Below are 22,360 nucleotides of genomic sequence, written 5' to 3'. Positions count from 1 at the left end.
GTCTCTAGGGTCTTTTGGGCTTCCTCTTTTGCCTTACTCAAATTTCTTAGCCCTTGAGCCTCGAGGAATTGGTCTGCAGTGTCTGCGAACTCTTCCAATGAACACAACTTTCTTTCAGGAATAGCGTTAGCTCTGAGCTGCAGCACGCTAAAAATTGCTCTGTGACCAGCTTGTCACGCACCCCTTCTAACCTCTTTTCTTTGTTTGGCATATCAAGCCACCTGTCAAAATAGTTGGTCAGCCTGCTGGAAAACTGCTTCGCGGTTTCCGAATCCTCAGGTTTCACGGTGCGAACTCTCTCACGAAAACCTTCTGCCGTACGCATGAATCTTTGGAGGAGTGCCTTTTTGACTTTCTCGTAGTCCATGGAATCAGCAGCGGGCATCCTTCCAAAAACATTCAGCGCCTCTCCGACTAAACACATGCTTAATGCCGTGGCCCATTCACAGCGCTCCCAGCCTTGCCCCAAAGCTATCCGCTCGAATCGTTGCAGATATGCATCTAAATCATCTCTCTTGTCATCGAAAGGAGCCATCAGCTTCCTTGGACAAACTCTGGCTGGTCTAGGAGATTCTGTACCCGCTAAGGAACGCTCATCATTGTCCGTGGTCTCCTCATATCCTCTCGCGGCATGCGCCTGTTTCCACAAAAAAAACTAATTATCCCGTTCTATCCTTCTTTTTTGCTGTTCTGCCTCGCGAGCTCTTTTCTCTTTTCGCTCTTCCGCCTCGCGAGCTCTTCTCTCTGCCTCGCGAGCTCTTTTCGCCTCGCGCTCTTCTGCTTCACGAGCTCTTTTCTCTTCTCGCTCTTCTGCCTCACGAGCTCTTTTCGCCTCGCGTTCTTCTGCTTCACGAGCGTCTGCGCGTGCTTGCGCCCTTTCCTCTCTCTGCCTCTTTCCCTCCGCCTCATAGAGATGCATCGCCTCTTCCTAGCTTAACCCTAGCTTGAGCGCCAGTTCTAACGTTCTTGCCAAATCCATCCTTTCTGCCGTCGAGAGATCGGAAAAATCCGAGACAAAGCAAAAAAAAAAAACGGCCGTGGCTTAGCTTGGTTAAGCCTGGTGATTGCGAAGCAATAGTGTGTTATTCTCGGATCAGCTGGTAGTATGGTTGGTGGTAGTCTTGGGTTATGCTAGTGTTACGGCTTACAGTGAATCATCTAAGAGGAAGTCATCCGTCGAATCCGTGTATGCCGACAAACATTTCCCTCACCAGCGTGCTGGGGTGTTTCTTCTGCACGTTGTTTTCTTCGCTTTTCGTTTTCCTTCTCTCGAAACGCACGTTCCTTCTCGAGCCGCTGCTGCCACTGTTCCGAGGTATCTTGGACACACCTCTGCCGTTTAGTCGCGTTCCAGCGTTCTGAACTAGTAGAAGGAGACTCCCTGTCGGGCAAACTCATAATTTCTTCCTTTGCTTCTGCTGTTTCCACAGAGGAGGTTGCACGTTGTCGCCGAGCTGCATACTGGGCACGCCGCTTATACAGCTGGTGCGACGTCACTCTGACCGTAGCGCCCCTGGTGAGAGGAGCGGGAGTTAGGCCGCCGTTGGTGGCTACCGCCTCGCCTCGCGACGGCGTGAGATGGGGCCCCGTTTTTACACAGCTGGTGTGACGCCACTCTAGGTCACGTGGTGTGACGTCACGCAGCGAGGTCACGCTAAAGGTCAATGGTGCCTACCACCGCCTCACCACGGAACGGGCTGAAGTGCGACCTAAAGTAGTATTGCTTCGCAATAAAAGAAAAAGGAAATGTATCATAACACAGGCTCGACGCTTTTCTTTGTCACGGATCTCTCCGGAGAACACTCGGGCTGAAAGAATGGACTAGGCGACGGGTGTACCCACACAAACGCACATTTAATACACCCTACGTGGCACACACACTAGAACACAAAACTAACAAAACTAACACAAAACACAAAGACTATAAATACACACGACCCGGGCACACTGCTACTAGCGTCTACAACTAGTGTTCTACTATTAGCGGTCGGCGTTCGTGCTCACGGTTGGTTCGGTGTGGCTGCGGCGTTGTATAGATCCAGTATCCGGCGTCGAGGCGGCGTTCGCCGTGCTTGGGATGGCGTCTCTGGCGGCGTTCGACGCGCTTGGGCTGTCGTCGCTGGCTGCGTCGTACAAGCTCCCGGCCCAAGCGCCCGTGGAGGTGATGCCGGTGTTGTTGGCGTTGGGGGCACCACCCGGATGGGTGGCAACAGCGCTGGAGACACCCCTGGCCGTAGCAGGTCGCAGCGTCCTCTGTTGACTCCCCGGAACGGGTTCAGGCACGGCAGGAAGTCCACGATGCGTTGCCGTAGAACGCGAGCTCACCGGAGCAGTAGCCGACGTCGCTCTCTTCCAGCCAAAGTGTCCCTGACCCGCCGGAGCCTCCGCTTCTCTGCTGTGCTCCCCAGGGCCTCGCTCTCACTCGCCCTTTTATAGCCTCGGTGTTAGTCCACGTATGCCTTGTCGTCGTATTCGTTTCTTCTCCGCCAATCATCTCTCTCCACCTCACCGAATGCTTCTTCTTCCTCTTCTTTATTCTTCGGTTAATTCGCGTCTTCTTCACGCCTCTTTCCTTTAAAAATTAATTTAGGCTCCTTAATATATGTGACACACACTAAATTCTACTGGCTAGATTGTCCAATTTTAGCGACTTACAAAGGCGCGCAGCTTGCTTCTTCACCTTGAGAAGGTTGACATCGTCTCTTCTATGGAAGACAGTCTGTAGGGCGCTGGTGGCTCTTGAGTGGAAGCCTCCCGCCGTGAGCACCGTCAAGCCGCCTTCCTTGTCGGAGTGAACCAGAAAAAGGTCCTTGGCTCGAAGAAAGGTGACGTTTTGGCGCCGCGGGAACTTCTTGGAGGACGTTTGGCGTTTTTGCAGGACGTCGACGCCTTCGGAAATACATCTGGTTTTGTCAGAGTTGGCAGCTCGTTGCCCTATCTGTCTCACTGGTCCGAGAAGTTCATCCGCGGACTATTTGGGCTCGATGGCAAATTTGGGACCTAGGCTGAGGAGCCCCCGCACATCACTTGCAGTGGCAGCGTAGCTGAGCGGCTCCCGCCGGCGGGGTTTCGAAACGCAGTCGCGGCAGTACATATTTTATTTCGGCATGTATGTGAGAGGCTTCGGATAATAATAATAATTGGTTTTAGGGGAAAGTAAATGGCGCAGTATCTGTCTCATATATCGGCGGACACCTGAACCGCGCCGTAAGGGAGGAGGGAGTGAAAGAAGAAAGGAACAAAGAGGTGCCGTAGTGGAGGGCTCCGGAATTATTTCGACCACCTGGGGATCTTTAACGTGCACTGACATCGCACAGCACACGGGCGCCTTAGCGTTTTGCCTCGCCACGGTCGGGTTTTTGCCGCCACGGTCGGGTTCGAACCCGGGAACTCCGGATCAGTAGCCGAGCGCTTTAACCACTGAGCCACCGCGGCGGGTTTGGCTTCGGACAGACGTCGGCTTTTCCAGCATTGGTATTTAAGTAGTGCTTTCGCTCCAAAGCACCATCACCGCACAAAGTGCATCCAGAGAGATGCAGCTCTGTAAATATTTTAACACTTTGTAAATGTTTCCAGTTAACGGTCTGTAACAAGAGCCCGAATAAAACCACCAAACTCCTTATAAAACATATTTATGTGAGCTTTTCAAAATATATCTGTCTATTTCAATTCCGCATAATAAACGAACACTTTCACCGTAAGTAATATAGTAAGGATTGTGCAATAAATTAAATAAATAGTTTGAAGAGCCGCATGCCCCCTTGAGGTGGGGCCAGACGATTCCTTTTTAAAAAATCAAGCTTTAGATTTTGCTGTACAACCCTGCATCCTACTTATAACGTATTTGTTTAGCTTCAAGAAAATATATTATAGTTGAGTATTCGCGAATTCAGAAATGCTTTCTTGATCGTTCTCCACAGTCACGTTAAGCTGAAAACTGGTAGCTTTTAGAAATTTTATTTGCATTTCCTCACCCTAACTTGACTTCGCTGTATAGATTTGGCAACCTGCTGGCAGAGCGTTGCTTTAGATTTCAGAGCCTATATTACATTTGGCTATTCGCAACTTCTAATATTTCTTTCTTCCTGTGTCGAAGCTATTTCCAGCGGAAAAGTGCGATTTTTAGGTGTTTTATCAGCATTTCTTTCACTACAACATTCCGTAAACTTTAAAAACCTTTTCCTTGGAAATTGTTGGGCCTAAGCAAAAAAGTTTCCACCACATTTCAGTCAATGCATCTGACATAACTGGTGCCAGAATCAAAAGCCTCAGTAAAGTCTGTTTTCTTTAGAAAAAAAAACATAATAAATTGATTTCTGGTTCTAGGCGCATAATTTGGGTACCAATTGTGTAGACCAACAGTTTATACTCACATGAAAATTAACCTTCTACATTCAGCAGGTTTAAGAAAAAAGGCGATCTGTAGAAAATATGACTAAATTTAAAACTATACGCCTAATTTCATACCAGATCTTAAATCAAATGCAAGTTGCTACCATTTAGCAGATTACTTACAAATTTCGCACCTAAAGCAGCTGCTCCAGAGCCAGCTTTCAAAAACTATTTTCGTAGTCTCACTGCACTACCACACTAAAGCACATAAGAAAGAACAAACGGGACAAGCTCTGTAGAAGGGCACCCTCCATGTCGGTAACGGCAGAGCTGGACCTGTACAAGGAAGCATACATATTGTGCTCTGTGTCAGTTTAGCCCACATATTCAGGACGTGACTCCCAGCAGGAGGCGAAAGTAACCAACGAGCGCTTTCACATAAGTTATGCCTCACCCAGCATCCCGCATGTTCCCCCAAACTCTTGCTCTCACGGAGAGAAACCAGCAGAAGAGGATGCGTTCACTAGAAGAAGGATTAGAGAGGACAACGCTGGAAACACCACTCAATTATTCTCGGCGAAAATTGTTACAACGGAGCCGGGCGCACATGCGTATAACGAGCGACAACGCGGAAGACAACGCCACGTATTGTTAGATGTGCGCCCGGCTGCGTTGCAACATTTTTCACCGAGTGAAATTGAGTTGTTTACAACGTCCTTCTGTCTACTCCTTCTGCTTTTTTTTGCCTTTTTTCACGCTGCGTGACTGAACTGCCGTTCTGGTTGTCCGATATTAGCGACAATTACTTCTAAATTGCTACTCCTTGTGCCAGAGTTTGTCAGCAAGCATGAGCACTAGTTCGACTGAGCAGGTAGCACGGAAGGCTACAGGAGTACACTGTGAAGAAATTATGGCGCACTCCAATCCGCGGTCTGTGCTTTCGTTTAGCAAAACAAAACTTGTGTTTCAAGTGCGTGATAGGCCACTGTTGGAGCAATTTTGTTTGCAGAAGAAATGAAGCTCAGGGGTCAGTTTCTTTGCATTTCACTCCTGATATACGCTCACGGACTGAGCTCGCAGGGGCAACTCGCCGACAATCGGGCCATGCCGTCCCCTACCCAGCTCGAGAAGATCGGTTCCCTTCCCGTCCTCTCCTGGAGGGTTGGGTGGGTCACCTCCCCCCCCCCCACCCCTTGGGGGGGGGGGGAAGCGCACATATTTGCATTCACATTCCACTGGCGGGCGTTGCAAAAGGGTTGAAAGCGCCTTTTCTGGTTCCTCCCCTAAGCTCGTGGAATGCTTTATTAACCCAGCGAGCAGCTGTCGCAGACCAGTCTATATTAATTACGATTCGCTTCTGCTTCATTTTTGCTGCTTTAAACGCTCGCGCCCCGACACCAAACGCTAACCTTTTGCGCACGACACGTGGCATGCAGGAAAGAGGTGGCATCATGGCGGGGATATGAGCCCCCATCACACTTCGAGACAATACTATTATCATGGTTGCGTATTGTTTCTTGCGTGTTTAATATATTTATGAATTATTTATTGTTTAGTTTCATCGTGACTTATAATTGCTTAGAGCATATTTTCTATTCTACGATCACGATTCTGGTGTGCGCATTTTATTATCTGTATAGTGAATATCGTCTGTTTCTGTAGTGTCTTGTTGCTTATTATGCCGCCAGTTTTTATGCAGTTTCTTCCCTTATGCGAAAAGGAGCTGCTGACCTCTCTGTTTACTCCCTTGTAGGAAAAGAAATGATTGAACTGTATTCGTACATGGTGTATACTGCTGCCATATCCCTGTCCTTTCTTACTATCGCTCTTCCCTTTCTTTCCCTCTCCCTGCCCTTTAATTTCCGCTGGCTGCCGCTCAGGTGCCCCAGGTTTCGATGACAAATGCTGCCGCCAGCAGCGCCTTTTCCTTATATTGTTACATGATTAATGAACAGCCACTGACCACAACAACAGCTGCAAAGAAAAAAATTGAAAATTTGTTTTTGGGGAGGCAGATGGCGCAGTGTCTGTCCCAGATCTCGGTGGAACTGTAAAGGAATACATCCAGATGTATCGACAATTTTTTGTTCACTTAAAGTAAACATGATGACGGGCTTTGTGGAGAAACCTTAAATCGTGTCATGGAAGTTTTTCAACGTAGCGGGAATGGTTTAACTGTTACGTCTGAACGTCCGGCGCATGACTACTTAAATTAGAGGACTAAATCTTAAGTTCAGAGGCGCAGGTGTCTACTGGTTCTGTGGGTACACAGCTTATGTTAACTTCTCTATCATTCGAAGGTAATCGAGCCGCCCGACAGCCCTTGCAGTGTTCCTTGAAGAAATCCTACTGTCACGTGACGAAGGATAGCTGGGATAACCAGCTTATGAGGCTTCGATTGGCAGGATAGGATAAGAAATCTCTTATTGTCCAAGAGGAAGAGGGTAGCTAGACGACGTCCTAGACCAGCCTAGACGACGGCCGAAAGGTCTTGACTCTCGGCGGCGGCTTCGACCAGTCGGACGAGTTTTAGCTGGTCACCGGGTCGGAGCTCAGTAGTAAAGTTGGTCTTTCGTCTTTATGCCTCGTCCCTCCCGGGGGCATGAAGACATAACCATGGTATGTGGTCCAAGATGGCCGTAATTACGCAGTTTGCGCATTTTTCTGAAAATTGCCCTCGGTACATCTTTAACATGCACTGACATCGCACAGCACACGGGCGCCTTAGCGTTTTGCCTTCATAAAAACGCAGCCGCCGTGGTCGCGTTCGAACCCGGCAACTCCGGATCAGTAGCCGAGCGCCCTAACCACAGAGTGACCGCGGCGGATGAAATTATTCCGGAGCCCTCCACTACGGCACCTCTTTCTTTCTTTCTTCTTTCACTTCCTCCTTCATCCCTTTCCTTACGGCGCGGTTCAGGTGTCCAACGATATATGAGACATACTGCGCCTTTTCCTTTTCCCCAAAACCAATTATTATTGCCCTGGGTACAAAAGTATTCACAGGGCCGGGTTGGGAAATGTGTAAGTTTGTAAGCGGCGCCAGCTGATGGCTTGGTATCTGGTCAAGGATCTATCCACTGGAGGAAGTCTAGCTCTCTGCAAACGATAGTGCTGTGTAATTTCTGCGGAAAATTAAAAATTAGGCTGAAATCAAATCTTGTCACAAATTGTGAACCTGATGTTTAAATCCGGCATTTTTCCACATGAACTAAAGCGTGGAAAGATTATTCCTGTCTGTAACACGGGTGATAGTTCTTCAATGACAAATTATCGTCCAATTTTCATTATTCCTTGGCTCAATAAACTAATTGAAAACTAATTGCGAATCGCCTCGTTAAATATTTCGATAAATTTTATATATTATCGCCACGTCAATGTGGTTTTCGTTCTGGGTATACTACTAGACTTGCTCTTAAAATTATTACCGACAAATTAAGAATTGCAACAGATAAATTAAAATTTGTAGGGGCGTCTTTATAGACTTGTCGAAAGCTTTTGGCAATTTAATCATCCAATTTTTTCATTGCCGGCTCGCATTATTATTTCTACTAAATTACTTCCAAAATAGATCAAAAACTGTCACTATTTCAGATGGCCACTGTGATGTGTTTACTAACTTAGGCGTACCACAAGGTTCTATTCTGGGTCCCCTCTTATATTTAATTTATATTATTACCTTACCAAAGTGCCTCTGTTCCTCCAACTGCATATTATATGTTGATGACCCCACTAATTATAACTCAGATTCAAGCGTTACTAATCTGGTATCAAAACTTAATAATGACCTGGACAATCTTTTATCTTGGTTCAATCAACAAAGTTTGACCTTCAATACTAGCAAAACGAAGTTTGTTGTTTTAAGCTCGCATCAACGCGTCACTTTCTATTCCTCCTGTCTCAATTAGTATCTCATATAGGCTAGTGGTTTCGCCTTATTTCTGGGTGTGTATTTTGGACAGCACTTTAAAGGTTTATAAACACATAACCAATATAAAAAAGAAAATGGCATACTTTTTGAGAATTCTTATTAAAGCCCTTCCATACTTTTCTAATAGTACAGTAATATCCTTATATTACGCATTTATACACACGCACCCACACATGCTACTCATTTAAGATCATTGCAGATAATTCAAAATCAAGCCATTCGTATACTTACCTGCAGTTCTTAATACATTGATGCAGCATTTATTCTTCAGGAACATAGCGTCCTCTTCGTATCACAGCTTGTTAGATATTCTCTTGGCATTCTCATGTACAAAATTGTCAACAATCTCTCTTCCTCTTATACCACAGTGTTATCCTGTAAACGCCAACATAACCCGGTTTTTACTCATTAACAATATGGTCCTACATAAAGTACGCTCCAATTAAGGGAAACAGGCAATGCATTTCTCATCAGTTGCTGTCTGGAACACTATACAGGTCGAACTAAAATACTTAATAAATCTTCAAAGCACACTTTAAACAATCGATACTTAGCTAAGAGGTCTCATTATGATTACTTCGTTTCCTTTTCTTCTTACATGCATTTTGCACTGCCTCTTAAATCTTCGTTATAATTCAGTATGTTTTGGTGGTCCTTTCTAATAGCATTTTAATAGCTGTTATTTTTCTCCCATGTGTCTGCTTTAAGTTGTATCCCATACGTATATATTCAATTTCACATTTTCTTCTGATCTGTCACAAGCTGTTAAATATTTTACACCATGTATTTGACTAGGAGGTCCCATTACAGTAATTCACTTCGGGACCTCCTTCTCCATGCTATGCTGTACGTATGAAATGCATTAACAAATAAAGACTGATTCTGATTGTGATTCTGAAATGTAAATATGTTGCTTTTACAAGAAAATTAAGCCAATAAATTCTGTGTACTCCTTAAATTTCGCTCCTTTGGAAAAAGTTTCAGAATTTAAGTAGTACCTCGCTGTGTATTTCAGAGAGGATCTTACATGGAGAACCCACATTGAATATGTGATAGGCAAAGCGTCCAGAATGGTGAGTTTCTTCCGGCGTAATTTCCATAAAGCCCCAACAAATATAAAAGAATCGTTGTACCTCAAACACATCAGACCTATCCTTGAGTATACTAGTGCGGTGTGGGATTCATGTCTGATTACATTATCGGATGGTTTAGAACGCGTAGATAACCGTGCAGCTCGTTTTGTCGCCAACGATTACGACTTTCGAAAGCGTTTCAGCAATAAAGGAATTTTTTGGCTGGAAACTTCTCAGTAATAAACGCATGCGCAGTAAGCTAGAAATCTTCTATCGCATCTATTTCAGCAAAACGGGGTCGACAAAACTCGGTATTTTCAGCTGCCACATTGTGTATCTGCACGTTGTGATCATGCTTTCAAAGTGCGTGAAATCAAATGCCGAACTAACGTTTATCAACTCTTTCTTTCAGCATGCCGTATCTGTTTGTTACAAACTCCCAAAAAGTATTGTTGACTGCACATCTGTGGAAGTATTTCATGCTTTTATTCGTGCTTTTATTCATGTAATCACCTAATCACTTAACTTTGTATTATTGTGTGCATGCTTGTGCCTTACTTTGCTGTATTTTATGGCTGTTCCATGTGTTGTTTGAATATCTCATCACCTGCCTATGGAACTTGTGATGCTTGATTTCGTTGTACGTCCCCCATGCAATAGTGCATTTGGACACTGCATGTATCTGCGAATAAATAAATGCGATCCCTGTATGTGAAGACCACTTCGCTCAGGTCCGTCCGGAAGGGAACGCCTCGGGCAAACTCATAGGCCGTCTCATTACCAGACAGGGCTGCATGTGCTCGTGTCCATACTGGCGTCATTTTTCGGTCTATTACATAATGGCTGAGAATTGTATTCGTTAGTGGGGAGACCCGGCCCCTATTGAAATTTAGTAAGGCAACTTTGGAGTCACTGATGATATACCTCGCTTGTGTGCCTGCACCAGCCGGTGCTATGGCAGCTTCCTCTGAACTCTCTGCGTTACATGGCAGTATTTACTCACTTATTATCAGAAGTTGTTTATTAGTGACGACCGCGAGGGTCATCGTGTTTTTTACCATACTCAACGGCATCGACGTAGACCACGCCATTGTCTTTGTAGGAGAGGGAGCGTTGCTCGAGCGCTTTAGCCCGTTTGGCCCGGTGCACTGAGTGATGAATAGGATACATCATCCTGGGTAGTGGTGGCACGATTATATTGTTCTGAATTTCTCTAAGCATGTCGACTGTGGCGGTTGTTTCCTTATCTCGACTCAAATGGAGTTTGTCTAGAATGGCTCCGCTGATTGCGGTCCCGGTTAAGCGTTCGACTTCGGACGTTCTTACTGCTTCCGTAATTTCTTTCAGGCTATTCTGCATGCCCAGCTCTAGGAGGCGGTGAGTGGACGTACGGATTAGCAACCCTAGAGCTTGCTTCGTGCACCGCCTTATAATCCCATCTATATTTTCCTTTTCTGCAACTTTAAGATCTGGGAAGGGGGCAGCATACGAGATACGGGAAACTACGAAGGCCTGTACCAGCCGCAGGAGATTCGGCTCTTTCATGCCGTGTCTCCTGTTGGCAATCCGCTGTGTAAGGCGCGTCGTTTGTTGTGCGCAATTCTCCATCTTAGTTACTGCATCACCGTTATACCCGTTGCTTTGTATAATCATAGCTAGAATTCTGATTTTAACAACCTGAGAAATCTCCGCCCCTTGCGTTTGTAATTTGATGTTAGGAATGGTTCTAGTTGGACGCAGAGGTAGATAAAAAAGAAGTTCTGACTTCTGCGCAGAGCATTGCAAGGCCCTACGGCTGACATAGCTTTCGACCTCATTTATGGCACTCTGTAGCGTACGTTCGATGTGCGCGTCGTTTCCATGAGTCATCCACATGGTGATGTCGATTGTCCGCACACATGCAGAAGTTCAAGCCATCTATTACCTCCAGCCTCATCTGTAGCCCTATCATGGCCACGTTGAAGACAAGGGGAGAAAGTACCGAACCCTGCAGGGTGCCTATGCTGCCCAAGTGTATGTCTTGAGACTTTCACCAAATTGAATGCGCGCTATCCTGCCCAAGAGGAAATTCGCAATGTAGTTTATGCGCGTTCCCCGATGTTTCAAAAAGCTAGGTTTTCTAGTATCACTTCCTGTTTTACGTTATCGAAAGCTCTTGTGAGGTCAAGCCTTACTAGTACTTTCGCATTGAGCGACTTAGTGTCTAATATGTCATCTTTGAGTTGTATCATGATATCTTGCGCGGACAAATACGATCTAAAACCTATCATCGAATTGGGTATAAGTCGTTGTCTTCGATGAAATAGTTTAGTCGCCTTTGTATCACATGTTCCATCACTTTTTCGGTGCCAGATACGAGGGATATAGGCCTTAGATTTTCTAGGGTGAGCGTTTTCCCTCGCTTAAATATGAAAACTACCTTAGCGGCTTTGCATTGTTTGGGAATCTCCTCCTTTTCGCAGCATTCTTGCATGAAATTCGTCAGCTCTGTTATAGACTTTTCGACTACGTTTCTAAGCATTTTGTTGTTTACACCATCGGGCCCGGGTACTCATGAAGTTTCGAGCTTGAGTACTTCTGCTCGAACCTCGAATTCGTTGATAGGGAGCGTATAGTTTGCTGCTGGATATGCCCTCATAACAGTGTAAGGAAGTTTTGGTGGCGAAGCTTATACATTAACAACGAATTGCATCGAGGAGTTCCTTCAAATTCATAGCCTAATTTCTGTAAATGTTGTCAGTGTGTTAACTTACTACCTTTAGGTGTCGGAGGAGGTTCCATGTTTTGGCGAGGCCGAAGATGCCCTGAAGCCGGTCACACATTGCACATTGTTCCCAGTTCTGATCGCAGAATCTCAGTGCATATTCCTCAATATCTTTGTTATGGCACGCTAGGCGTCGTGTGAGATTTGGATTCCACTTATGTTTCTTTAATCGCTTTTCCACACTAGCTTTGGCTTGCGACATATGAAGAAGGCGGCTGTCTTGTACTTCGAGTTCCGCATTGTCGTCGAGCATTTTAGTCCATTCTTAGCATCATTGCGGAGTTCCTCCGCCCACTGTTCTATGTTTGTGATTTCTGCCTTTCTCTCGTCCTGTGTGTGGTGGAAAGCGTCCCATTCGAAAATATGCTGGGAACGTGTTTGGCGCTTGGCAGGGCCCACGTCAGTTTCCGTGACAAGTATGTAATGGTCACTGCCTAGGTTTAGAAAGGAGTTGTACGAATTAGCTGTACCAGCATTCTTGACCAGGCTGAGGTCTGGGAACGTGTCAGCACCCACGCTGTTACTTGTTCTTGTGGGAGGGAGAGGCTCCGTGAGCAGGGTGAAGCCATTTGCTGTATGTCTAGCCACAGCTCTCTCCCCTTTGCACAGTGCCTCGGGTAGCCTCACGCAGGGTGGTGGGCATTAAAGTCCGCTATAATGAGTAGTGCATGTTTGTTGATGATCTGCGTGACCTTTCTGAATAGCGAGCGGAAATTAACTTTCCTTTGCTTTTTAGTGCTACAGATATTCAGAATTAAGAGACTGCGTTGGGTTTTTCTGGCCTGAATAAAATTCGACGAGGATGTGCTCAATGTGGCGGATGCCCGTGTCATGCTCAACGGCCGTAATGTCCCTTCTAACGAATGTGATAACATTAAGTTTGTCGCCTGCGGCGTTAAAAGCTTCATAAACGACTAAATTTTACGCGCCTTCAGTTTCCTTGAGGGTGATAACGTCTGGGTGGACCTTCGAGACGCAAGGAGCTGCTGAAGGATCGGCCTTTTTCGCCGATACCCCCCACAGTTCTATTGCCATGGCAAATAGGTGTTATTCTGTGTGTATATTTCCATATTGAATTTGTTGAATGGTATTTTTCAGTTTTTTGCCATGTATTGATGGCTAAGATCTGAATCCTGTGTCCTTGTGTTACATCTGCGAGTCCCTGTATTGCGGTTAAAATCGACTGAATTTGGCTTTGTATATTGGTTTTCAATGTCTGAAATTGCGCCTGTATTTTGGTACCCAGGGCGTAAATCTGGGTCTGAATCTTGGCCCCCAGTTTATGGCTGACTTCCTATAGCGTAAGTTCGGGTTGCCCGCTCTCTCGCGATTTGCTCTTACTTGGTTGTGGCAAAGATTGCTCCACCACCATCGCACTCTCCTGGTTATTATTTTTGGGTGTTCCGGGTTCCTGTACTTTTCATATCTATCTGAATCTTAATTTGCAGCTGCCTCCTAAGTTCCGCATTTTCATTCTGGACAGCCGTACCCGCCGCGGTTAGTTTTTCCACCATGCGTTTAAGTTGTGAGATGTTCTCAGACCCCTCGGGTGGATTAATATGGGAGATCTTCACTACAAAGCTCGCCCTCGTGTGGTCATCAGGCACATTGGTCTTGTTCGTGGGCGGCGTTGACCCTTGCCCATGAAAGTCCGAGCGTCCCTCTGTTTTGGGCCGGGCTCCGGTGTTCCAGCTGTTCCCAGTGGTGCCCTGCCCACTGGAGGCGGAGCGTTTGTGAGAGCTGGAGCGGCCCCTGGAACTGGAACGACCCCGGGAGCTGGAAGGGCCCTTGCAGCTGAGGTGGTCCTGGGAACGCGAGCGATCTCGGGTGTTGGAGGGACCTGTGGACTTGGAGTGACCGCAGAGCCTGTCCGCGACTCCAGGCGGGGGGAGTCCTGTCGCATGCAAAATCCCTCCTCTGCCTGGTTCTTGGTCTGCTCTGCCGTCCAGGTGCGTTGTTTTTGCTGTCTTGCATATATAACCTTGTATAAGGTAAACCTAATCATTTATCTTCCGCTCACCAGACTCCCTGCAGTCGCTTTCCCAGGTTTTCCTAACCTTGCAACACACTCCTTTACCCAAAAAGATTATTTGTTATTTTCCCATTGTGTTAAATTCCCTCCCCATATCTGTTTTTCTTCTTGATATCAGCTACCACTGACTCTCACGCTTGATCCTTGACACGCTTTGCTCTTTTCCTGTCTGTTAACCTGCCATAGGTTCCTTAGCTTTGCACAGCTGGCTGCGTTGCCCCAGTTGAGCCCTAAGTGCAGCCCTTTAAATATTCCTCCTGTTTCAGGACATCTGCTCACAGGGGCATGGTACTGGAGATAGTACGCTTACGCATATAAGATGCACATGTAATTTTCCTAAGCTGAGGCGTCTCGTCCATCCCACGCCGCTATTCACCTGTTTCCAAAGGGAGTTTTGGGGCTATACGGATGGTATTTTAAGCTATTCATCACGTTGTATAAGTACCATATCGTTAAAGTGTATTGAAATACCTTCAGAACATCATCACTTTTTTCTCTTGGTCTTAACAAGTCACATGTCGGACGGTTTGCCCAGCGCCACAGGCGGCGCGCTTTTTCCTTCGGACAGACGTGAGCGTGCAAAGCAATCGTGTATGAAAAGAACGCTTACCCGAATTCTGCCTTCGGCTCCATATTCATTCATTTTTATTTGTAAAAACTCCTAGCGTGAAGCTCTTCTCTGCCATTTCCAGTGTGTATGGCACCGCATTAATGGGCTCTTGTTGAATAAATATTAATTACTGAAAATTGAAAATTGGTTTTTTGGAGAAAGGAAATGGCGCAGTATCTGTCTCACATCTGACCAGCGCCGTAAGGGAAAGGATAAAGGATGGAGTGAAAGAAGAAAGGAAGAAATAGGTGCCTTATTAGAGGGCTCCGGAACTATTTCGACCACCTGGGGATCTTTAACCTGCACTGAGATCGCACAGCACACGGGCTCTTCTTGTGTTTCGCCTCCGTCGAAACGTGGCCGCCGTGGTCAGGTTCGAACCCGAGTACCCCGGTTCACAAGCATATTAACGCTTCATGCTTATCTATACTTCTGTACGACACTGCTGGGTGACGGCCCGCTGCAAGGTGCTCTCCTTGTAAAAACACAAGAAGCGATGTGTATCACAAGGCTTCCGCCAGGCGGCGTACAATGCATAGTGGCACTCGGAAATTTCTCCCGCCTTGTCTCCATCCGTACATACCGGAGCCCGTACGAACACGCCTCCTGTACTCGACTAGTACACACCGCTCCACTGACGAAAGCCCCGTAATTAATGGCAGCCATGGAACGCGGGTTGAGGAGGATACCGAGTGGATTTCTTCTCTCAACGATGAACTGCTTCTTTTTTGGCGTTCCGGAAGCCCAGCCACACGGTCCATTTCTTAGCAACGTTCCCTGCGACAGCTGCCTGCAAGGTATTTTTTAATGCATCGCATATATAAAACAAAAACACATATCCGCCTCTTGAATAAAAAAAAACATACCCTGGAGCTATATTATATGAGAAGTCTCAGCAAATTTTGTACAAGCGACATGCAGTAATTAAGAGGTAATTGATTTTTCACGCTGGTAATTACAATTTCGCACTGTCCTCTGCTCTTTTCTGTAATTTTGAGCTCTTTCAAGCCATTACCGGGGCGGAGAATATCTCAGTCTGTCCTGCAATAATTGGAATACCTTAGCGTCGTCCTTTGGCGTGAATAACGTTCTTTCAACAGGGGGCAAAATGAAAAAGTCGACGTCTCAGTTAAGTGTGGTATAAATGACGCCTCAAAGAAAACTTTTCTAAGAGCAAAACAGTCAAGAGTTTAGGCAAGAGAATGAGCAGTGTTCGTTTCTCCCACACATTGTTACTTTCGGTAACGTCGAAACACCTTTGCAGTTTGTATCAATCCTCGTGTGCACCTAGGTCGAGGCGCAAGGAAAGAAAGACACCATAAGAATAAAGCACTACTTATGTGCATACAAAAGTTCAAGCATAAAAGGTGGCGTTGGCCCCCTAGAAAAAAAAAGCGGGAGAGGAGCGTGCCAGTCACCTGCGCTAATGGGATGTCGTCTTCGTTTCAGAGGTATTTAATTTGCGTGCTTAATCTCTGCTCTCCCGGTATGTGGTCCCACGCAGACAAGACATGGGCAATATCGGCCGCGTTCAAGCGTTCGTAATACATTCGGAAAAAAAAATAAATAAGAATAGCAAAGGAACCACAAACCTCGACGAGACGTTACTTGGGCACTTTGAACGGTTAGTGCTATTTAATGAACAATTCTGTCTTTCCTTTCTAGTATACAAAAAACCTCTTCCTCAGAACCGCTCAATGCTTCCTTACTTTCAGAGAGTAAAAAATTCTCAGTAAAATAGGCGGCTCGAGTGTCGCTAAAAATGCCAAATCTGGCGCACTCGATACATCGCAGCGAAGCGTGCGAGACAAGCAAAGAGAAGTAACAGAGCATATATACTGCGTCTCGTCGTTGTGAAGCTGTTCCCTCTCCCTCTTCAACATTTTACAAAGGCTGCAAGCAGGCACACCGTCAGCATCATTCCCTAGAGCCTTGCTTTGAGACGAGGTGAGCACGATGGCGTCGGTGCGTTGACGCCGCGAAGGCCTTTGCGTGATCCGAGAAGTGCATGCAATATTTAGTGCTCAACCGCCTTTTGCTCACGTCATGTGAACCGTACGCTCCCGGCTCGGATTAAGAAATAAATTAGGAGAGACGCGTGTAAGGAACACTTAAAAGATACGAAGGAAATCTGCTCGCGTTGCGTCGTACGTGCAGAAGAACACGTTGCAGTGGGATGAAGAGAGACAAGCACTCTGCAAGGACAGGAGAGAAGTTAGCCTGGCAACTTGCAGTCCTGTTCAAGACTTCAGGCCAAAGGTTTTTCGCTTTTGTCTCCTCTCCGAATGGAGCCATCACGGCACCACTAAAGACCAATGGGTCATGAGCGGTTAAAGGAAGGTTTTTTTCTCTCGGTAGAGAAGCTTTCTGCTTGACGTGTACTTTGAATTCTCCGCTACACGGTGCATTCAGAAGGCATTCATTGCACTACGTGTGAACGCTGTGCCATGAATAATTTTGGCTCGGGGTGTACCTGGCAGGCTACTTCCTATCACGATGGCAGGGATGAACTATTACACATTGAGACAAAATTCATGTCCACACAACTGCACACATGGGATTTTCACAAGGTGCAAGTAAATCGAACGCCCCTGAGAAATCTTAAAACAAAATGCAGAGGCGGCATTGATCCGCGATCCAAGGTCAGGCCAGGGGCGAAGGCCGAGGCTATGGTACTTTGGCAACCCTATAGCTGTGTCGTCACAGTTCTACGTAAGAACATTAAAAAGGCTGCAGCTCTAAACTAATAGAGCGTTTTAGTTTCACGTACGTAGAGGCTTCACGTACGTATAGCTCTTACGGGTGACCAATGCGCATGCGCAGAACGCAAAGGGTATACGCGAGTCTTACGTACGTACGTGAGATTCGGATTTTTACGTTGCGGTCTTTGCGTTGCTTGCGTACGTAGCGTTGACAAACATGGCGGTGCCCTGCCGCCGCTTCACAGCGATAACAGCTTCGTCGCTAATCCCTCGACGCGATATCGTGTTCTAAACTGTTGTATTCGCCTTCAATTTGCCCATTCTTACCCTCGCATAAGGTTTCAAGCGACAAAGAGCTTTTTTTTTTCAGACAGAAGGGCGATTTTTCAGCTGTTAAGCCTGACGAAGCAGCCTTGGTCGTCGTCATAGCAACGGTCTCGCTATGAATGACTTGGCTTAAAGACTTGTCTTGGATGATTTAGGCCACCACCAGTGTTTGTGTTTCTTAGTAGATGGCGCTAGGAGTAACGCGCGGCGTGCTTCGCGTACGTGTAACTATAAGGGTTTCAAACGACCTGCGTGCAGGCTACGTAGACTTCTCACGTTTGCGTACGTGAACCCTCTACGTACTTGAAACTAAAACTCTCTAATACTAAATAGCGATCGTCTGTCTTGTCTCGTGTCCGTCGCTTTCTGAGCGCTTTGTTGTCATGAATACGTTTATATATACTAAACATCCTCACCAATAACACATTTTGTACAGTTTGGAGTTGTCAGTATTCCTGTATTGTAAAGAGAAACAGCTAGTATTGGCCGCGAGGACATACTGTGGCACCACCTCTATAGGCGGCGCGCGCCCATCGCACTAAGTGGAATAACGCGCGTTAAATTGCTACTGTGTGACGCTTTCCAAGGTGGTTTGTAGTTGCACGTTAATAGTTTATTTATTAACTTAATAAATAGAATTTGTTCTGGACCTGTTTAAGCTCAATTGGAGAAATCAAGCTCACTCACTCGGCAAAAGCAAAGCACGCTACCATGTGAGCGGGCTGTTAAACTGGCCACGACCGTGCATCGACCAGCGTTGTTGGTGATGCTATGGAGAGAACTGAAGGTGCCACACCACCATTCAGAGGTAAGCGGTCACTGAGTCTCGGTAATAAGATTTCTCCGGGACAGGTGCGGAGCGCTTTCGGGCAGTGCCGGCGGAAGCGGCGCCGTTCGACTGCACCCTTGAACTTAGTCGGAGCCGTCAGGTTGAATGGTGGAGACGACGCGGAGAAATATTCATATGTAAATGCGCTGTATTTCACGCCGCGCATTCTTGCTTACTGACCGCGATCATATTGTCATTCAAGCTTTGGGCGAATGTGTGTTTACCCCGCGCAGAGTAGTTTTGTTTACCCTTTCCTCATGACGCCACAATTTGTAATGTTCTATCTCATGTTTACGGCTTTCTCGGCCATTTCAAATTATCACTCTATTTCAGGCTGCGTGAATGTTATTTTTTGTCTATTACGCTGGAGAATCTTTTATTTCATTACAGTGAAACTTTCGTTGTCGAGCATCAATGACTTCATTGAGAAGAAATTTGAGACCTGCCGGCTTTTCATAGAAGGAGGGGCCGTCTAAGAGGCGAAGCACGTAGTGGTGTGCAGCGTTAAGCTTTGCAAAGACGATGAGGTCACGTTTGTTGGGCTTATCCTTCCGACCGGCGCTGTGAACAAGGAACGTCGCGAACTGGAGATAGAAATAAAAGAAAGGACAGTGACTGCTGCATCTTGCACTTGCAAAGCAGGGTATGAATACTAACGTTGGTTTCATGGATGGAATATAACTGTTGTAGTTTATCTTTTGCTGTGCAGACAGCTTTCTGTCAGTTAAATTCTACATGTTACTAACAAGTATTATGAAACATTGTAACATGTAATCTGCATCTACTGCTGAAAAAAGTGAGAGCATTTTAATGTAAGGTGTTTTTATTAAAGCTTACAAATTTGTGGTGATATGCGTGCTTTGTTTCAGGAGACAAAAGTTGGTTATGCCTTTATTTTTTGTAGCCAGCACAAGTGCAAGCACATGGTCGCTCTGTTGCTGCACATTCATGCCGCAGAGACCTTCGACCTCATGTCATCTACTGATATGCCTCAGCAATGGGGAAAGATCACAAAGCTGGTGTGAAAGAAAAATATGCACCAAGGAAGATAGTGCCAAAAAGGTCAGTCATGATACATGTTGCATCACATTTGAAATAAGAGGAGGATAGAGTATTACAGAATATTGTTTTGTTAGCATATGATTATTATTATTATTATCAGTTATGACTGCGCTTCAAATTGTAGCAATGCTGGTTGCTTTTGTGGAGCAGGTTTGATCTTGGTGTAACCATACACGAAATTTGTACTGAGACTGGGGAGCGCTACAATCAAGACAAGGGAACAACACCACATAAGAACACCACGATACACGAGCGCAAATTGCGCTCGTGTATCGTGGTGTTCTTATGTGGTGTTGTCCCCATGTCTTGATTGCAGCGCTCCTCAGTCTCGGTATGTACAACCAACTAGCCCCCTACAAAGCTTTACTGACGAAATTTGTGGCGGCAAACTAAAGTACATAGTCTGTCATCATTATTTTGCTCATAAACTAAGATACACCAAGGCAGAGTACCGTCAGGTTTATGCACCCTTCATAAGAAAAAAGAGCAGTTTACTGCTGTTTCATTTGGTTGTGAATAGAGTAGCACAGGTGTTTGTACCCGTGCACTTATATGTGCCAACGTTTCTACAGAGCATGTTGCCGGTTAATCAAAGTTACAATAGTTTTGCAACAGTGACTCTTTTCGTGGCTTCAAGTGCTTGCTTTGTTCATAATACTAGTGTCCGATAAGGGCTCTAAACGATCACTGAGGTCAATGTTTTTTGTGGCTTTTGAGCGCACTTCGCACTGAGTGAAATGAGACTAACAAGCCATGGCTGTTATCAAAGTTTATCCACCGTAGCTGGAATACTTGAATTAAGAGGATTAAAACAATAAATAGATGCTTTTGAATGATTTGTAAGAGGATTCATGTGTTAAGCAATGAGAAAAAGCATAAAAAAATTACTTGGAGATGAACTGACATACTCGCAAAAATATTAATCTGTAATTTTATGTGAAACTTAGTTTCTCATTTCGAGCGTGACTGCTTAGTAAGCCTTACAGCACTGCAACCTCTTCCAATGCACTTTGAGAATCTCTGGTGTAGTGATGAAGTTAGCAGCAGAAGGTTTGTTGAGAGCAGCCATGCAACAGCCTCAGAGCTGTACTAAGTTCAGTTTTTATCATCATAATGATAATTAAAAAGTGCTCACGTGAAGTGAAAATGCATTTAGTGTACTCAGGAAAGTACGGTGATAGAACCTTTCGCGTTTCAGGCTAAAAGAGAAAATATCAAGGTGCCTGATGGCAAGGTCCTGAAGAGGCTGCTTGAAGAATTTCCGTACAACTGTGCTGCACTCCGCCACAGTGAAGGCAGTAAGTGGATATATTGTTATAGGTTAGTTTGATGCAATCTGCTTTTTGACTTAGCACCTTGTTATACCATGCCAATTGAAACGCACCAATGCCATCAATTACCAAGCTTATTTACTGTATGTAAACGTTTTCATATAGTCCGTTGTCACTGTTCGTGCCTATTTTTCGAGCTTACTATTTTGTTACCCAAAAATAAATGGTTTAAGGAAAAAGTCGATGCTTCAGTATACATGTCTTTTAGTGAGAGCAACATAACCAAGTACAAAAAATGCGCAGATTTTATTTTTTTGTTTAAATGTACACGAACAAACTTGTATTTCTTTCATTTCAGCAAGTTGCTGTGACCAACTGACATACCCGTTGTCAAGTAAAGGATCAGGCAATACGACTGTGGATCCATCATGCAGCGATACAGCGCCACTGCTACCCATACAGCCAATCTCATCCACTGTTCAGCTGCATGAGCAGCATGAAGATAGCGCAACAAGCACAGGAAGACGAGAAAACCTTGGTGTGAGAAACCCGCCAGAGTTTGTTGAAGCTGCCGAGAACGTCATTGCAACAGGAGCGCTCTCAGCAGAAGAAATTTACAGCCGACTCCAAGAAACATACACACAGAAATTGACATGATAAATAATTCAACAAAGGCCCAAGCCATCTCTCCAGACTGGTTTATATACTGAAAAGGAATGGTAACAGCATCAATTGCACATTCTGTTTATACACGAGTGCACGCACTCAGAACAAGAATGGGCCCTCATGATGTGCTACCTCGGCTGAAAGCTGTGTTGAAAGCAAACTCAGTGCAGACACCTCCAATGCTAAGAGAAACAACAAATAAGGCTTATTTAGCTGCAATTTAGAATCATAGTTTGAAAGTTGAACCGTGCGGACTTTTAATTTCCGACCAGCATCCATGCATTGGCGTCAGTCCAAATGAGCTAGTCACATGCTACTGCTGCGCTCCAAGAGTTCTTGAAATGAAGTGCCCGATCAGTTTAGACAGATTCAAGGCAAAATCAATAACAAGTGAAGGCATAAGCTTGTGTCTGAAGAAGACCAGCAGGTATTTCTGTCAAGTGCAGGTCCAGATGGGTTTGCCAAGGGTGTCTAGTGCAGGTCTTTTTATGTTTCAAGACAGTGAAAACTACTTGTTGTTTTCTGTAGAGTTCAACGGTTCTTCCTTCAATGATGTTGTAGAGAGGGCTGTCTACTTTTTCAAGTCATATGTGTTGCCTTCCCTTGTAACTTAATGAAAAATGGTGTCCACCATTATTTCATGTTTACTATGCACATGGTTGGCGATGAAGAGTGTGTGTACTTTGAGCATTTCAAACTTTGCTGTTAGCGACACTATGAAAACGCAACTGGCGTACTCAATGGCATGCTGTTTGCTGTGT

General features: G+C 45.5%; 1 long non-coding RNA gene across 1 annotated transcript in view; it reads left to right on the top strand.

The window, feature by feature from the left end:
• The window catches only part of LOC144109487 (uncharacterized), a 116,409-nt gene extending 94,950 nt beyond the window's left edge, over window positions 1-21,459 (top strand). The window contains exons 2-6 of the long non-coding RNA XR_013309608.1: window positions 9,279-9,336; window positions 13,793-14,049; window positions 19,505-19,662; window positions 20,861-20,960; window positions 21,292-21,459. This is a non-coding gene — a long non-coding RNA (uncharacterized LOC144109487). The remainder of the gene's footprint in view (window positions 1-9,278; window positions 9,337-13,792; window positions 14,050-19,504; window positions 19,663-20,860; window positions 20,961-21,291) is intronic.
• Window positions 21,460-22,360: the final 901 nt, after the last annotated feature.

Source organism: Amblyomma americanum, chromosome 11 (genome assembly GCF_052857255.1).
Source record: "Amblyomma americanum isolate KBUSLIRL-KWMA chromosome 11, ASM5285725v1, whole genome shotgun sequence".
NCBI lineage: Eukaryota > Metazoa > Arthropoda > Arachnida > Ixodida > Ixodidae > Amblyomma > Amblyomma americanum.
The sequence above is the reverse complement of the archived record's forward strand: the minus strand, read 5'-3'. Positions and strand labels throughout refer to the sequence as shown.